Here is a 17,548-nt window from a genome sequence, read left to right as displayed (position 1 = left end):
TCTCATTGACTCACACAACAGCATATTAACTAAATAATTATCTTTTCTGAATTTTATTTTTTTAAAAAATGAAAAGTAGTTAATGTTTTTTAATAATGAAAATCTAAATAAATTGTTCTGCCATTTTGTGAACTTCAGTAATGATTCCAAATGATACTAAAAGACAAACTGTTATGAATCCTAACTGACTTTAATCTTACAAGTGTCAGTTTGGGGTGGTTTAGGTAATTTTCCCTAACTCTGGAAGTATGCCAGCTAGAAAGCTGAGATTTTTACACTATCTTCTTTTTAATAACAAAGGGCAGTATATTGACTTTTAACTAAATTGAATAATATTAAATATAGTTTATTTAGATTCTTAGGGGCTTGAATATTCTGTCGCTCAAATTGACACAGGTATCGCTTCCCACGGCTAGGATAGCGACAGGTACTAATGAGTCATGCTAATATACAAGCAGCTGTTTCTATCACCACCAACAGCTCCAAAGCTACGAGCCGTACTGCAAAGTAGTGAAATAAATGCTATTGCGTATTGACTTGCGACATTACACTGTGACCCACAAATTTTTGTATTCATAGGATACTAAGTTGTATTTTTTTTATTTTATTTTTTACATTTACAGCCATCTACTCCAGTTTGAAATATTAACAAGGTCTGACTGAATATTTATACAGATTTGTCAGACTGTACTTCGTTATAGATAACCACATCATCTGCAAAAAGCCTGAGTTTACTATTAATATTGTCCGCAAGATCATTAATATACATCATGAACAACAAAGGAACCAACACACTTCCCTGGACTATATCCACTATAATATGCTGGGCCCTCCTTATCATGAAACCTCTCAGTCTAGTCACGTATTTTGTCTGATGCTCCATCTGCATGCCGGTGCCCTCCTATAGGGCCACCTGGATGGGCCGGCACCTTGTACTAGCACAGGTGTGTGTGTGTGTGTGTGTGTGTGTGTGTGTGTGTGTGTGTGTGTGTGTGTGTGTTCTAGCTCAAGAAAGGATTCATTCCAAAAGCTAGCAGCAAGTTTTCTTCCTTTTTTTGTGTGTGTGTGCGCCTGTCAGCGACTCAGTGCTTCAGTTTTTTGGTGGGTGGAAGTCTGTACAGTCTACCAGAACTTTCCTATTACAATAGTTTTCAGATCAAATGGCTGCAATCCTTATATTTTCTCATTCAGTGAATTAAAACCCACCAACAAGCAACAGTACCTCCATTATGACAGCTGCCACTCATTCCACATCAAATGGTCCCTTCCCTACAGCCTAGGTCTTCGTGGCAAACGAATCTGCTCCAGTCTGGAATCCTTGAACCATTACACCAACAACCTGAAAACAGCTTTCGCATCCCGCAACTACCCTCCCGACCTGGTACAGAAGCAAATTACCAGAGCCACTTCCTCATCCCCTCAAACCCAGAACCTCCCACAGAAGAACCCCAAAAGTACCCCACTTGTGACAGAATACTTTCCGGGACTGGATCAGACTCTGAATGTGGCTCTCCAGCAGGGATACGACTTCCTCAAATCCTGCCCTGGAATGAGATCCATCCTTCATGAAATCCTCCCCACTCCACCAAAAGTGTCTTTCCACCGTCCACCTAACCTTTGTAACCTCTTGATTCATCCCTATGAAATCCCCAAACCACCTTCCCTACCCTCTGGCTCCTACCCTTGTAACCGTCCCCAGTGTAAAACCTGTCCCATGCACCCTCCCACCACCACCTACTCCAGTCCTGTAACCCGGAAGGTGTACACGATCAAAGGCAGCTGCCTACACTGTGAAGCTTTCTATGTGGGAATAACCAGCAACAAACTGTCCATTCGCATGAATGGACACAGGCAGACAGTGTTTGTTGGTAATGAGGATCACCCTGTGGCTAAACATGCGTTGGTGTACAGCCAGCACATCTTGGCACAATGTTACACCGTCCGGGTTATCTGGATACTTCCCACTAACACCAACGTATCAGAACTCTGGAGATGGGAACCTCCCCTTCAGTATATCCTCTCTTCTCGTTACCCACCAGGCCTCAACCTCCGCTAATTTCAAGTTGCCGCCACTCATACCCCACCTGTCATTCAACAACATCTTTGCCTCTATACTTCCGTCTCGACTGACATCTCTGCCCAAACTCTTTGCCTTTACAAATGTCTGCTTGTGTCTGTGTATGTGCGGATGGATATGTGTGTGTGTGTGTGTGTGTGTGTGTGTGTGTGTGTGTGTGTGTGTGTGTGTGTGTGCGTGTGCGTGCGTGCGTGCGTGTGTGTGTGTGTGTGAGAGTGTATACCTGCCTTTTTTTCCCCCTGAGGTAAGTCTTTCCGCTCCCAGGATTGGAATGACTCCTTACCCTCTCCCTTAAAACCCACATCCATTCGTCTTTCCCTCTCCTTCCCTCTTTCCTGATGAAGCAACCGTTGGTTGCGAAAGCTTGAATTTTGTGTGTATGTTTGTGTTTGTTTGTGTGGCTATCAACATGCCATCGCTTGCGTTTGGTAAGTTACATCATCTTTGTTTTTAGATATATTTTTCCCACGTGGAATGTTTCCCTCTATTACAAACAACACAGTAAAATATATAGGGGGCTTAACTGACTGAAGTGGGCCTAGTGATGTCATTTTTTGTTTTTAATATTAGCAGAACCTAGCAGTAAGCAGTGTGTCACCTTATGGCAGTATTATTTAGTCAACAGTCATTAGTGCTTCTAGAGCCAGAGGAAAAAAAACTAACATGGCCGTATTGTTGGTTCAACTTCTCCAGGTAACAATATCTTCGTTTAGTGTGGCCTGTCACTTTGAGCTGTGGTTTGAGACAAATTTCTTATGTGGCAGTATGTGGATATGAATACAATAGATAGTTTATACTGTTCCTACTGTAACTTTCACGATGTTTACATTTTGATCTGCTCACCTGAAAAATTACTGAGAACTGAGCACATAACGTGAGTGGAACATGTAGCTTGCGTTGCTGGAAATTTGCAGCTATCTGAAGTTAAGCTGCTAAAATCGGCTAATTGTATATGTACTAAAGCATGACACATGTCAGTCTGAATGAGTATGCTTTATACATAATGCACATTGTGTCTAAATGCTGTTTGAGGAAACTCTTTAAACTTACTGATTTGTAAGTGCTGTAGTTACGTTTATATTTGCTAAAAACTATAAAACGCACATGACTTTTTTGTAATAATACACTGAAGAGCCAAAGAAACTGGTACAGCTGCCTAATCACGTGTAGGGCCCCTGCGAGCACGCAGAAGTGCCACAACACAACGTGGCATAGATTCGACTAATTTTTGCAGTAGTACTCGAGGGAATTGACACCATGAACCCTGAGGGCTGTCCATAAATCGGTAAGAGTATGACAGGTCGCAGCTCTCTTCTGAACAGCACGTTGCAAGGCATCCAATATATGCTCCATAATGTTCATGTCTGGTGAGTTTGGCAGTCAGTGGAACCACCTTCGCAATTCTCTATTATTCCAGTCTCGTATAGCGTACAGAAAGAATGAACACCTATATATTTCCGTACAAGCTTTGATTTCCCTTATTTCATCGTGGTGATCATTCCTCCCTATGTAGGTCAGTATCAACAAAATATTTTCACATTTGGAGGAGAAAGTTAGTGATTGGAATTTCGTGAGAAGATTCCATAGCAATGAAAAATGCCTTTCTTTTAATAATTTCCAGCCCAAATCCTGTATCATTTCTGTGACACTCTCTCCCATATTTTGCGATAATACAAAACGTGCTGCCTTTCTTTGAACTTTTTTGATGTACTCCGTCAGTCCTATATGGTAAGGATCCCACATCGCGCAGCAGTATTCTGTAAGAGGACGGACAAGCATAGTGTAGGCAGTCTCCTTAGTAAGTCTGTTACATTTTCTAAGTGCCCTGCCAGAAAAATGCAGTCTTTGGTTAGCCTTCCCCACAACATTTTCTATGTGCTCCTTCCAATTTAAGTTGTTTATAACTGTAATACCTAGGTATTTAGTTGAATTTACAGCTTTTAGATTAGACTGATTTATCGTGTAACCGAAGTTTAACGAGTTCCTTTTAACACTCATGAGGATGACCTCACACTTTTCGTTATTTAGGTTTAACTGCTAATTTTCGCACCATTCAGATATTTCTTCTAAATCGTTTTCCAGTTTGTTTTGATCTTCTGATGACTATTAGTCAATAAACGACAGCGTTATCTGCAAACAACTGAAGATGGATGCTCAGATTGTCTCCCAAATTATAGAGATAAGGAACAGCAAAGTGCCTATAACAGTACTTTGGGGAATGCCAGAAATCACTTCTGTTTTACTCGAACACTTCCTGTCAGTTACTATGAACTGTGACTTCTCTGACAGAAAATCACAAATCCAGTCACATAACTGAGACGACATTCCATAAGCACGCAATTTCACTACAAGCCACTTGTGTGTTACAGTGTCAAAAGTCTTCCAGAAATACGGAATTGATCTGAAATCCCTTGTCAGTAGCACTCAACACTTCCTGTGAATAAAGAGCTAGTTGTGTTTCACAGGAATGAAGTTTTCTAAACCCATGTTGACTGTGTGTCAGTAGATTGTTTTCTTCGAGGTAATTCATAATGTTCGAAAACAATATATGTTCTAAAATCCTGCTGCATATCGACGTTAATGATATGGGCTTGTAATTTAGTGGATTACTCCTACTACCTTTCCTCAATATTGGTGTGATCTGTGCAACTTTCCAGTCTTTTGATATGGATCTTTTGCCGAGCGAACAGTTGTTTATGATTGTTAAGTATGGAGCTAATGCATCAGCATACTCAGAAACAAACCTAATTGGTATAAGTCTGGTTCAGAAAACTTGCTTTTATTAAGTGATCTAAGTTGCTTCACTACTCCGAGGATATTTACTTCTACGTTACTCATGTTGGCAGCTGTTCTCAATTCTAATTCTGGAATATTTACTTTGTCTTCTTTTGTGAAGGCATTTCGGAAGACTGTGTTTAGTCTGCTTTGGCAGCACTGTTTTCGTTAGTATCTCCATTGCTATTGCGCAGAGAAGGCATTGATTGTTTCTTGCCGCTAACATACTTCACATAGGACCAGAATCTCTTTGGATTTTATGCCAGGTTTCGAGACAAAGTTTCGTTGTAGAAACTGTTATAAGCATCTCGCATTAAGTTCGCGCTACATTTCGAGCTTCTGTAAAAGATCGCCAATCTTGGGGATTTTACATCTGTTTAAATTTGGCATGTTTGTTTCATCGTTTCTGCAACAGTGTTCTGATCTGTTTTGTGCACCAAGGAGGATCAGCTCCATCGTTTGTCAATTTATTTGGTATAAATCTCTCAATTGCTGTTGATACTATTTCTTTGAATTTAAGCCATATTTGGTCTACACTTATATTATTAATTTGGAATGAGTGGAGATTGCCTCTCAGGAAGGCATCAAGTGAATTTTTATCTGCTTTTTTGAGTAGGTGAATTTTTCGCTTATTTTTCGAGGATTTGGGAATTACAGTATGCAGTCTCGCTACGACAACCCTTTGTACAATAATCCCAGAATCGGTTTTGATGCTTGTTATTAACTCAGGATTATTTGTCGCTAAGAGGTCAAGTGTGTTTTCATCACCGTTTACTATTTGCGTGGGCTCATGAACTAACTGATCGAAATAATTTTCAGAGAATGCGTTTAGCACAATTTCGGATGATATTTTATGCGTACCTCCGGAATTAAACATGCATTTTTGCCAACATGTTGTTGTTGCGGTCTTCAGTCCTGAGACTGGTTTGATGCAGCTCTCCATGCCACTCTATCCTGTGCAAGCCTCTTCATCTCCCAGTACCTACTGCAACCTACATCCTTTTGAATCTGCTTAGTGTATTCATCTCTTGGTCTTCCTCTACGATTTTTACCCTCCACGCTGCCCTCCAATACTAAATTGGTGATCCCTTGATGCCTCAGAACATGTCCTACCAACCGATCCCTTCTTCTCATCAAGTTCTGCCACAAACTTCTCTTCTCCCCAATCCTATTCAGTACCTCCTCATTAGTTATGTGATCTACCCATCTAATCTTCAGCATTCTTCCGTAGCACCACATTTCGAAAGCTTCTATTCTCTTCTTGTCCAAACTATTTATCGTCCATGTTTCACTTCCATACATGGCTATACTCCATACGAATACTTTCAGAAATGACTTCCTGACATTTAAATCTATACTCGATGTTAACAAATTTCTCTTCTTCAGAAACACTTTCCTTGCCATTGTCAGTCTACATTTTATATCCTCTCTACTTCGACCATCATCAGTTATTTTGCTCCCCAAATAGCAAAACTCCTTTACTACTTTAAGTGTCTCATTTCCTAATCTAATTCCCTCAGCACCACCCAACTTAATTCGACTACATTCCATTATCCTCATTTTGCTTTTGTTGATGTTCATCTTATATCTTCCTTTCAAGATGCTATCCATTCCATTCAACTGCTCTTCCAAGTCCTTTGCTGTCTCTGACAGAATTACAATGTCATCGGCGAACCTCAAAGTTTTTATTTCTTCTCCATGGATTTTAATACCTACTCCAAATTTTTCTTTTGTTTCCTTTACTGCTTGCTCAATATACAGATTGAATAACATCAGGGAGAGGCTACAACCCTGTCTTACTCCCTTGCCAACAACTGCTTCCCTTTCATGTCCCTCGACTCTTATAACTGCCATCTGGTTTCTGTACAAACTGTAAATAGCCTTTCCCTCCCTGTATTTTACCCCCGCCACCTTTAGAATTTGAAAGAGAGTATTCCAGTCAACATTGTCAAAAGCTTTCTCTAAGTCTACAAATGCTAGAAACGTAGGTTTGCCTTTCCTTAATCTTTCTTCTAAGATAAGTCGTAAGGTCAGTATCGCCTTACGTGTTCCAGTATTTCTACGGAATCCAAACTGATCTTCCCCGAGGTCGGCTTCTACTAGTTTTTCCATTCGTCTGTAAAGAATTCGTGTTAGTATTTTGCAGCTGTGGCTTCTTAAACTGATTGTTCGGTAATTTTCACATCTGTCAACACCTGCTTTCTTTGGGATTGGAATTATTATATTCTTCTTGAAGTCTGAGGGTATTTCGCCTGTTTCATACATCTTGCTCACCAGGTGGTAGAGTTTTCTCAGGACTGGCTCTCCCAAGACCTTCAGTAGTTCTAATGGAATGTTGTCTACTCCAGGGGCCTTGTTTCGACTCAGGTCTTTCAGTGCTCTGTCAAACTCTTCACGCAGTATCTTACCTCCCATTTCATCTTCATCTACATCCTCTTCCATTTCCATAATATTGTTCTCAAGTACATCGCCCTTGTATAAACCTTCTATATACTCCTTCCACCTTTCTGCCTTCCCTTCTTTGCTTAGAACTGGGTTTCCATCTGAGCTCTTGATGTTCATACAAGTGGGTCTCTTATCTCCAAAGGTCTCTTTAATTTTCCTGTAGGCAGTATCTATCTTACCCCTAGTGCGATAAGCCTCTACATCCTTAGATTTGTCCTCTAGCCATCCCTGCTTAGCCTTTTTGCCTGCTTCATTTACTGCATTTTTATTCCAGTTGCCATCAATGACCTCTGCCCATACTAACTGACAGGAAGTATCTACTTCAATTTCGCGACACGTTAAACTACTTCTGACAACAACAAACACGCCACCGCTAACCGTGTTTAGCCTATCCTTTCGGAACACCGTTAGGTTTTTTGCAAAAATTTCGGCTCTGAGCCTATATCTAGCTTTAGCCAGGTTTCAGTGCCTATAACGATTTGAGCATCAGTACTTTCTGTTAGCCATTGGAGCTCTGGTACTTTCCCAACACAGCTACGACAATTTACAACTGTTATACCAGTGGTTCCTGTATCTAAGTTCTTCCTGTGTTCAGCCTGCACCCTTTGTGATTGAAGCCCTTCTCGTGTTTTCCTAAGACCCTCTAACCTAAAAAACCGCCCAGTCCATGCCAAACAGCCCCTGCTACCTGTATAGCCACCTTCTGCGCATAGTTGACACCTGACCTATTCAGCGGAACCCGAAACCCAACCACACTTTGGTGCAAGTCGAGGAATCTGCAGCCTACACGGTCGCAGAACCGTCTGAGCCTCTGATTCAGACCCTCCACTCGGCTCTGTACCAGAGGTCCGCAATCGGTCCTGTCGACTATGCTGCAAATGGTCAGCTCTGCTTTAATCTTGTAATCAAGACTGGCAGCCTTTACCACTTCTTTTAGCTGCTCGAAACCAGAGAGAATCTCTTCTGATCCAAAGTGACAGACATCTTTGGTACCGACGTGAGCAGCCACCAGCAGTTGGCTGCACTCTGTGTTCTTCATGAAATCTGGGAGGATCCTTTCCACATCTGGACTGACTCCACCCGGTATGTACGTGGGGTGCACATTGGTTTTTACCCTTCTTGTCAGCCAAGTCCCTAAGGGGCCCCATAATGCGCCTAATGCTGGAGCTCCCAACTACCAATAATCCAACCCTCTTCGATTGCCTGGATCTTGCAGGCTGAATGGTTTCCTCTGAAACAGGACAGTCAACAGCGTCTGGCTCAGCGACAGTGTCAGCCACAGACAGCACCTGGAACCTGTTTGTCAGACAAACCAGGGAGGCCTTACCTGCGGCCGCGTGGGAAATCTTAGGCCGCCTGCTTCACCCCGGGGCAACCTCCCACTCGACCACAGGTGAGGCGTCAGACCAGTGCGAGCAGTAACTTGGTTGGCCACTGGTGAGGACCGATCGGAGGACTCTGACATGCTGGACGTCTGTTGGATCCTCACATCCGGGCCACAACAGTGGTGTCCATCCACTGCAGCCTCAAGCTGTGTAACCGAAGCCATCACAGCCTGAAGCTGAGAGCAAAGTGTCACCAATTCAGCTCGCATCCACACACAACAATCACAGTCCCTGTCCATACTAAAGACCATGGAAAACTAAACTATGCAGATAAACAGACTATCGGCATGTGCTGTGCAACTCTACTGTAGACCCTGACAGAAACGCACAAACTGTGTCTAGTAATATGCAGATATTCAAAAGCCTAACTACTGAAGCACTCAGGCGAAACTAAATAATTTGCACCTGATAAGGAAGTTGTAATATGTCACAAAATTGGTTTACTTTCCGACGCAAACAATAACGTGACAACTGTGGGTATTAGATATTAAATTTACACTCAGAAATTCAAGAAACTAAACTATTAAGGCACACAGATGATACAATAAAATTCGCTCCTGATTAGGAACGCATAAATGTCACAAAAGCGGCTACTTCCCTGTTGCTGCTTCTGTCTCGGTCGGCTACTGCTGCCTGATACAATACAATTTGAAACGATACTCATCTGACCAGGCAACATGTTTCCAATCATCGCCAGTCCAGTGTAAGTGTTGACAGGTGATTCGTAAAGCTTTGTGTCACACAGTCATCAAGGGTACATGAGTTGCCCTTGAGTTCTGAAAGCTCATATCGATGATGTTCCGTTGAATGGTTCACACACTGACACTTGTTGATGTCCAGCATTGAAATCTGCATCAATTTGCGGAAGGGTTGCACTTTGTCACATTGAACAATTCTCTTCAGTTGTCATTGGTCCTGTTCTTGCAGGATCTTTTTCTGGCTGCAGCGGTGTCGGAGATTTGATGTTGTACTGGATTCCTCATGTTCACAGTACACTCGTGAAATGGTTGTATGGGAAAATCCCCACTCCTTCGCTACCTTGGAGATGCTGTGTCCCATTTCTCGTGTGCCAACTATAACACCACATTCAAACTTGCTTAAATCTTGATAACCTGGCTTTGTAACAGCAGTAACCAATTTAACAACACCGCCAGACACTTGTTGTCTTATATAGGCATTGCCGACCGCAGCACCGTATTCTGCCTGTTTACATATCTCTGTATTTGAATACACATGCCTATATAGTTTCTTTGGCATTTCAGTGTATATAGATTAGGTTGGTGTCAGCAGATTAAAAATACATTGTATCTCCCTTATGTGTGCCAGTGTTTGCACATCTGTCATTGCAATTAATGTATATTTAATCCTTTCTGGCTGTGAAAACCTTTTTCCCTCTTTTCTTGTACAAAATTTCTATAAAGATATGACCTTGCACTGCCGCAGCTACAGCACATGGTACACTGTGGCACTTGAATTTAATAAAATGTATTTTAAAAACTCTAATTTTATTAAAATTTGTTTCTAACATAAAATATGGACCACTAAAGTTAATACCTTAAAATAAATTATGGTGACAGTGAGCTTTGAAACTGTTATTTTATTGGTGAAAGTTTGAGTTGTACTTCTTTGTTGCCGCTCCCTCCACTGTTCATACACCAGCAGCCCCATTTTTCAGCATAAATACGTTCCTAAGTGACACTTCATTTAACATTATAGAAATCATTGTTTTTTTTTTTTTTTTTTTTTTTTTTTTTTTTTTTTTTTTTTTTTGGATAGGCAGTTCTTGTTACCACACAGATATTTTTGTTGTTTAAGTGACTCTCTTATTGAAGATCAGCAATATTACTGGAAAGCTAGATTGCTACTTATTGTAAATACGACACCTTAAGTTGCAGACAGGCGCAACTAAAAGACATTTACACAGTAGATTTCGACCACAGCCTTTGTCAGGAAAGGAAACACACATACATTCACTCACATAAGCAAGCACATCTAATGCACACATGGCTGCTATCTGTGGCAGCTTGGAGCAAAATGCAACTGTTGTGTAGAACATAAGTAGCAGTCTGTAGGGGGTAGGGGAGGAGAAGGGATAGCAGAGTACAGGTAGGGAGAGAGAAGAGTGCTGTGTGGCAGAACGTGGAGGACTAGACTGCCAACATGCACAGCATCAGGAGGTAGGTGGGGATGGAGAGGGGGGACTGGGAGTGAAAAAGGAGAGGAGCAGTGAAACCTAAAGATGGGCAGCTACATTAGCAGAGGCTGGCACACAAAAAGGGTGGGAGACAAGAATAGGTAGCTGGTAATGGGCAGAGGGGGTTGAAACTGTTGAGTGGAGGATGTGGTGACAGTATGTTTCCGTAGGTTGAGGCCAGGATGATATGGAAATTGAGAATATGTTGTAAGGATAATTCCCATCTGCACAGTTGAGAAAAGCTAGCAGTGGAGGAGAGGATCCAGCTGGCTCAGGTAGTGAAGCAGCCATTGAAGTCAGGCATGTTATGTTCAGCTGCATGTCGTGCCACAGAGTGGTCTACTTTGCTCTTAGCCTTAGTTTGGCTGTGGCCATTCATCCTGGTGGACAGCTGGTTGATAGTCATACCAATATAAAAAGCTGTGCTACGATTGCCGCAGAGCTGGTACACGACATGGGTGCTTTTGCTGGTGGCCCGGTACCTGATAAGATAAGGGATAAGCCTGTGACAGGACTGGAATTGAAAAGCTGGGTGGATGGATTGGGCAGGCCTTGCACCTGGGTCTTCCACAGGGATATCATCCTGTGGCCAGGGTTTGTGATTTGTTGTAGCATCGGGATGGACTAGAATGTTGTGGAATGGCTTAGAATGTTGTGGAGTGGCGTAGAATGTTGTGGAGGTTGGTTGGGCTATGGAGCACTACTTTAGGAGGGCTGGTAAGGATCTTGGGTAGGATGTCCCTCACTTCAGGGTTTGATGACAGGTAATCAAAGCCCCAGTGAAAGATGTGGTTTAGTTGTTCCAGTTGGGTGGTACTGGGTGACAAAGGGGTCAGTCCTTTGTTGCTGTTTCTTGGGGGTGGTGGGAGGATTGGGGGTTTGAAGGGGAAATGGCAGGGGAGATCTATTTAGACTACATCTGTGAGTAGTGCTTGTACAAGAAGGCATTGGTGAAATCCTCAGCATATGGGACAGGGAGCTCTTTCACTGCAGATGCATCATCCCCGGAGGGCCAGGATGTATAGGTTGGATTTTTTGGTGGAAAGGATTGACAGCTGTTAAAATGTAGGTTCTGTTCGTGGTTGGTGGGTTTAATGTAGACAGGGGTGTCTATGGAGCCATCAGACAGGAGATGGTCAATGTCCAGGAAGGTGGCACGCTGAGTTGAGGTGGAGCAGGTGAATCCGTTGGGAGATGCGGTGTTGATGTTGTGGAGGGTTGAAAATAGGGTGTCTTGGCCCTGAGTACAGGTTATGAAGGTATCACCAATGAACCAGAACCAGACTAGTGGTTTGGTATTTTGGAAGGCTAGGAAGGTCTCCTCTAGATGGACCATTAAGAAGGTTGCATAGGAGGGTGCCATACAGGTGCCCATGGCTGCGCCACAGATTTGTTTGTGTATCTTTGCTTCAAAGGAGAATTAGTTGTGTATTAGGATAAAGCTAGTAAGATGTATGAGGAATGAGACAGTGGGTCTTGAGTTGGAAATGTTTTGGAAAAGTTAGTGTTCAGTAGCAGTAATAACATGGGCATGGGGCTGTTGGTGTATAGGGACGTGATGTCAACACTTTAAGTAGGGATTCAGGAGGTAAAGTGCTGGTGATGGTAGAGTTTTGGTGAAGGAACTAGTTGGTACCTTTAACATGGAAGGCGAGATCAAGGGGATTTGGTTGGAGAAGTTGTGCAGGATGTTGCAGTTGTGAAGAGGGAAATGGATTCAGGGGATAGGTTCTGGAAAGGGCATAAGCCTTTAAGTGGGAACTGGAAGTTATATTGGACTTTGGGATGGGATCACTCTGGCAGAGTGGAGGAGTCAGATAATTTGCAGAAGCCTTCCACCAGATAATTCATAACAACAGTGGGAAATCTTTGTCTGCAGGTAAGATCATTAGGTCAGGATTTGTTTTGAGCTAATGTATGGCTGTCCTTACCTCTGCTGAAAGGTTGTTATTCTGTGGAAGAGATCTGGGGAAGGTTGCTTAAGCCAAGCTGGATGAAATGGATTCCTAGAAGGTGACCAGAGGAGTCAGAGGGAGGGGCAGGTTCATGGTTGGGTGGTAGAATGAAATGGGAGAGGCAGGGTTCAATGTTGGCATTAGGTTGGCTTTGGTTGTAAGAATTGGTGCCACAGAAGTGTTTCCATTGCAAGAGTAAGGAGATGAATAGTTGGTCTTTGTTAATTCCAGCATGGTTTAATTTCCATGTAGGGCTAAGTAGTAGGGGGCTTTGGATGAACAGAAACTTTTGTGGGCTGAGGTTTTTGATGGAAAAGTTAACAACAGTACTATGGGAAAGTTTTGCCTATGGATTTGGTGGACTGTTGGTAGCAAGTTTAGGGGGATGTAGCAAGTTGAAAAGGTCTGCTAGGCAGTGTTTGGATGCTATGAAGGGTTGATGATGAGGAATGCTGTGGGTAGGATAGGTGTTGTATAGTGGTGCCCCAAAGCAGCAACAGGATGTCAGCAGGTTCGATAACTTAATGGAGGTTGTGTCTGGAGTACTCCTCCAGATGCTGGAGAGCCAGGGATTCAATTTCAGAGATGTGATGTTGTAGCAGGGACTGCACAGTAGCAGTGTCTTGTGGAGGGAGCAGAGGTGGATCTGGGATGTATGTGCCAAGGAGATGTGATTTTGCAGTACCAGCTTTGTGAGAGCCAGGGACTGAAGGAATATGAAAAGATTCTGTCATCATAGAATGAGGAGGTCGGATCATCAGAAAGGAATTTTTATGGCTAGGCTGTTGGAGGGGGGGGGGGGGGGGGGGGAGGGGGATTCCTTGATTTAGGCAGAAATTAAGAAACAGGATGTGGGACTGGGTTTTAGTCAGGGAAAGGGATATTTCTGAACTAGTGCAGAAAGGTAGAGCAGGGACCCATTGCGGCAGGGATGGGTAGGGAAAATGGGCAAAAGGAGGTGTTACATGGTCATGAGAGGAGCTGGGTAAGAAAAAAGACACATAAAAATACATGAATACCCCCAAAAACGTGCACTCCCTACCAACACTCCACCAGATCCAGCGCCGAAGCATTCCATAACACAGTTGTTATCCTTTCCTTGAAAACCTTCTGCCCTGCAGAAGTTTCAGTTCTGTCCAAAGGTTTCACATGTAACTGTACACCCAACTTTAATCATTCTGGATTCCTCAAAGACCTACTCTCGCTCTCCTTATCCCTGCAGTGGAAACACATATTTGTCACCAATCCCTCCAACCAAAGCCAACCTACTACAAACAATGAACCCTGCCTCTCCCAATTCATACCATCATCCAACTATGAATCTTTCCCCCTCCCTCCTAACCACCTGCTGGTACCCTTCCAAGAGTTCCCTAACCTCCAACTTGGCCTCACCAACCTTTCCCAGATCTCTTCCTCAGCTTCCTCAGAACAACAATTTATCAGCAGAAGAAAGGACAGCCATACACTACCTCAAAACAGTTCCTGACCTAATCATGCTATATGCAGACAATAGTTCCACCACTGTTGTTATGAATTGCAGCAACTACCTGGCAGAAGGCCTCTACCAAGTATATCTGACTTCTTCACCTATAAACTCCGCCAGAGTGATCCCATCCTGGAAGTTCCTGCTTAATGCTTAAGGATCTTCCCAGAACCTCTCCCCTAAACCCATTTCCCTCCTCACCCCTATGACACCCCAAACCCACACATTCTACTTGTTCCCCAAAATCCACAAACTCGACAATCCAGAATGCCCCATTGTGGCTGGTATTGTGCCCCCACCGAAAGAATTTTGGCCCTCATTGACAATCGCATCCAATCAATTGTCCTTAAAATTCAAAGGTTCCAACTACTTCCTTCACCGACACTCTGCCGCCTCCAGTCCTTTATCTCCTGGATTCCTGCTTGTCACAGTTGACGCCACCTCCCTATACACCAGCAGCACGCCCATGATATTACCGCTATTGAAGACTACCTATCCCAACACCATTCAGATTCCAGACTCACTACCATATTTCTGTTACACCTTACTAATGTTAACCTAACTCACAACTTGCTAACATTATCCTAACTCACAACTAATTCTTCTTTGAAGAGAAGCTATTCAAACAAACTGCTGCACAACTGTGGGCACCTGCATGGCACCATTCTATGCCAACCTGTTAATGGAGTTTCCAGAGGAGACGTTGCTAGCCTCACAAAATGCTGAACCCCTAGTCTGGTTTTGTTTCATTGATGATATCTGTATGACCTGGACTTAGGACCAAGACACCCTATCATCATTCCTTCACAACCTCAACACCACATCTCCCATCTGCTTCACCTGGTACTCCTCAACCCAGTGTGCCACCTTCCTGGATGTTGACCACCGTTTCTCTGATGGCTCCACCTACACCTGTGTCAACATTAAACCCACAAACCATGAACAGTACCTGCATTTCAACATCTGACCTCCTTTCCACACCAATAAATCCCACCCATACAGCCTGTCACCCAGGGATGGAGTATCCGCAGTGACAAGAACTCCCTTGCACAGTATGCTGACGATCTCCCCTTCACAGACGGGGACTACCCCAAGACCTAGATCTCCTGTGTCATCCCACCCCGCTTCCCCCCCCCCCCCCCCTCCCACATGCCCAATCCTCTCACTGCCCCAAAGAACTGTCCCCTTCGTCACCCAGTACCACATCCTTCACCCTGGGCTTTGATTACCTATCATCGTGCCCTAAAATGAGGGACATCCAACGCAAGAGCCTTCCCACCTCTCCTAAAGTGGTGTTTTATCACCCACCCACCCTCCACAATATCCTAGTCCATCTCTACACCCTCCAAATCCCACCCTTTGCCACAGGGATCATATCCCTGTGAAAGACCCAGGTGCAAGACCTGTCCATTCCACTCAGTTCATCCAATTACAGTCCTTCACAGGCTTGTCCTACCCAACAGAGGTTGGGCTATCTGTGGAAGCCGCCATGTCATATACCAGCTCTGCTACAATCATCGCACAGCTTTTTATATTGGTATGATTGCCAACCAGTTGTCCACCAGGATGAACATCTACAGCCAAACTGTGACTAAGATCAATGTAGACCACCCTGTGGCATGACATTCAGCTGAACATAACATGCTTGAGTTCAATGGCTGCTTCACTAACCAAGCTAACCGGATCCTCTGCACCATGAGTTTTTCTGAACTGTGCAAATGAGAGTTATCCTTACAACCCATTGCCCACCTTCCGAAATTATTCTGGTCTCAACCTAAGGTAACATTCTGTCCCCACACCCTCCATTTAACAGTTTCAACCCCCTCTGCCCTGTTACCTCCTCCCTGTTCTTGTTTCCTATCCTCTTTGTATGCTGTCCTCTGTCAATGCACCTGCCCATCGTTCCCCTTCCATGCTCTTCCCTTTATTCACTCTGTGTTATCCCCTCCCCACCTTGCTGCCCAACAGCCACCCGATGGTGCGCCTGTTGGCAGTCTAGTCCTTGTACACTCTACGAGACAGTGCTCTTCTCTTCTGCTATCCATACACTGCTATCCTTTCCCATCCTCTGACCCCTCCAGATTGCTGTGTGACAGTTGCATTCCAGTCTGAGCCACTGGAGATGGCGGTCATGTGTGCGTGAGGTGTGCTTGTGTGTGTAAATGAATGTATGTGTTTCCTTTTCCAACAAAGGCTGTGGCCCAAAACTAATGTGTAAGTGCTTTTAGTTGAGTTTGCCCACAACTTAATGAGCCATCTTTATGGTAAGGAGCAATCTGTATTTTTCTTATGCTGTTTATATTCCAGCCTGGAGTTTCTCTTACAGAAGGTTAATTTTCCTGTGTATCGGATGATGTCTAATCATGTTCGATACCCCCATGAAACCTGAACTAATATAAAGCTCTTGGATGTCCAACTAAGTAATTTCTTCAAGTAGGCAATATCTGTCGATTACATTCTCTCCCGTTCTATTCTGACAGCGTTAATGTCACCTATGGTTCTTCCTTATATAACTATAGATGTGTAGTTAGGCAACCCTTTTCCTGTCACCAGGCTCTCCCAAGCAGCTTTGGTGAGGGAAGAGGCCACATTTCAGTCCTGGTGTCATCATTCTGGTTTTGGTCTCTGGCGCAGTTGTATGTGTCTCAGAAGGATCCACTCTTGACATAATACCAAATTTTTTTTTCCTATTACACTTTCAGCATACTCCCCGAAACCCATTTGCTTTGCATAGCATGCTCACTCTCTTTGAAGTTGAATGATGGTGCTTTGTGTAGGCTGTGTTCTGCGATGCCCTGTCTCTTCTCACCTGAACCCTTTTCCACCATCACCCAGCCCACCGTTATACAAGTTAAGCCTGGTGGCAGAAGAAAGGATGACATTGTGACACGTACGTATTGAGGAACCAGGCACCATCTCAATACATCACCAGGACATGACAGAAGTAAATCTATTTAAAACGTCATACCTATTTGACGTCTTCATTCAGTTGATAGCATGAGATCTTTATATTAGTTGGGTCGCTTCACAGGGAATGTTTAATGTTATGCTTCTGAAAGGATGTGTTCACATTAGAGCAAATCCCGTCAACCTTTCCTAATGTCATTTTGATTGTTTCGTTGTTTCCTGTCCCAGTGTTGCCACCCCAGCCCCAAAACTCTCCCTCACACTCCCCCTCCCCTCTCCCCGTGTGTGTGTGGGGGGGGGGGGGGGGGGGGGGGTAGATACAATGCT

At 43.6% G+C, this 17,548-nt stretch overlaps 1 protein-coding gene across 2 annotated transcripts in view; it reads left to right on the top strand.

Moving 5' to 3' along the window:
- LOC126273108 (protein tamozhennic) overlaps nt 1–17,548 on the top strand; it is a 73,235-nt gene that overhangs the window by 30,264 nt on the left and 25,423 nt on the right. The window lies entirely within an intron of this gene.

Source organism: Schistocerca gregaria, chromosome 5, assembly GCF_023897955.1.
Source record: "Schistocerca gregaria isolate iqSchGreg1 chromosome 5, iqSchGreg1.2, whole genome shotgun sequence".
NCBI lineage: Eukaryota > Metazoa > Arthropoda > Insecta > Orthoptera > Acrididae > Schistocerca > Schistocerca gregaria.
Note: the sequence above shows the minus strand (reverse complement) of the source record. Positions and strands in the feature narration are given on the sequence as shown.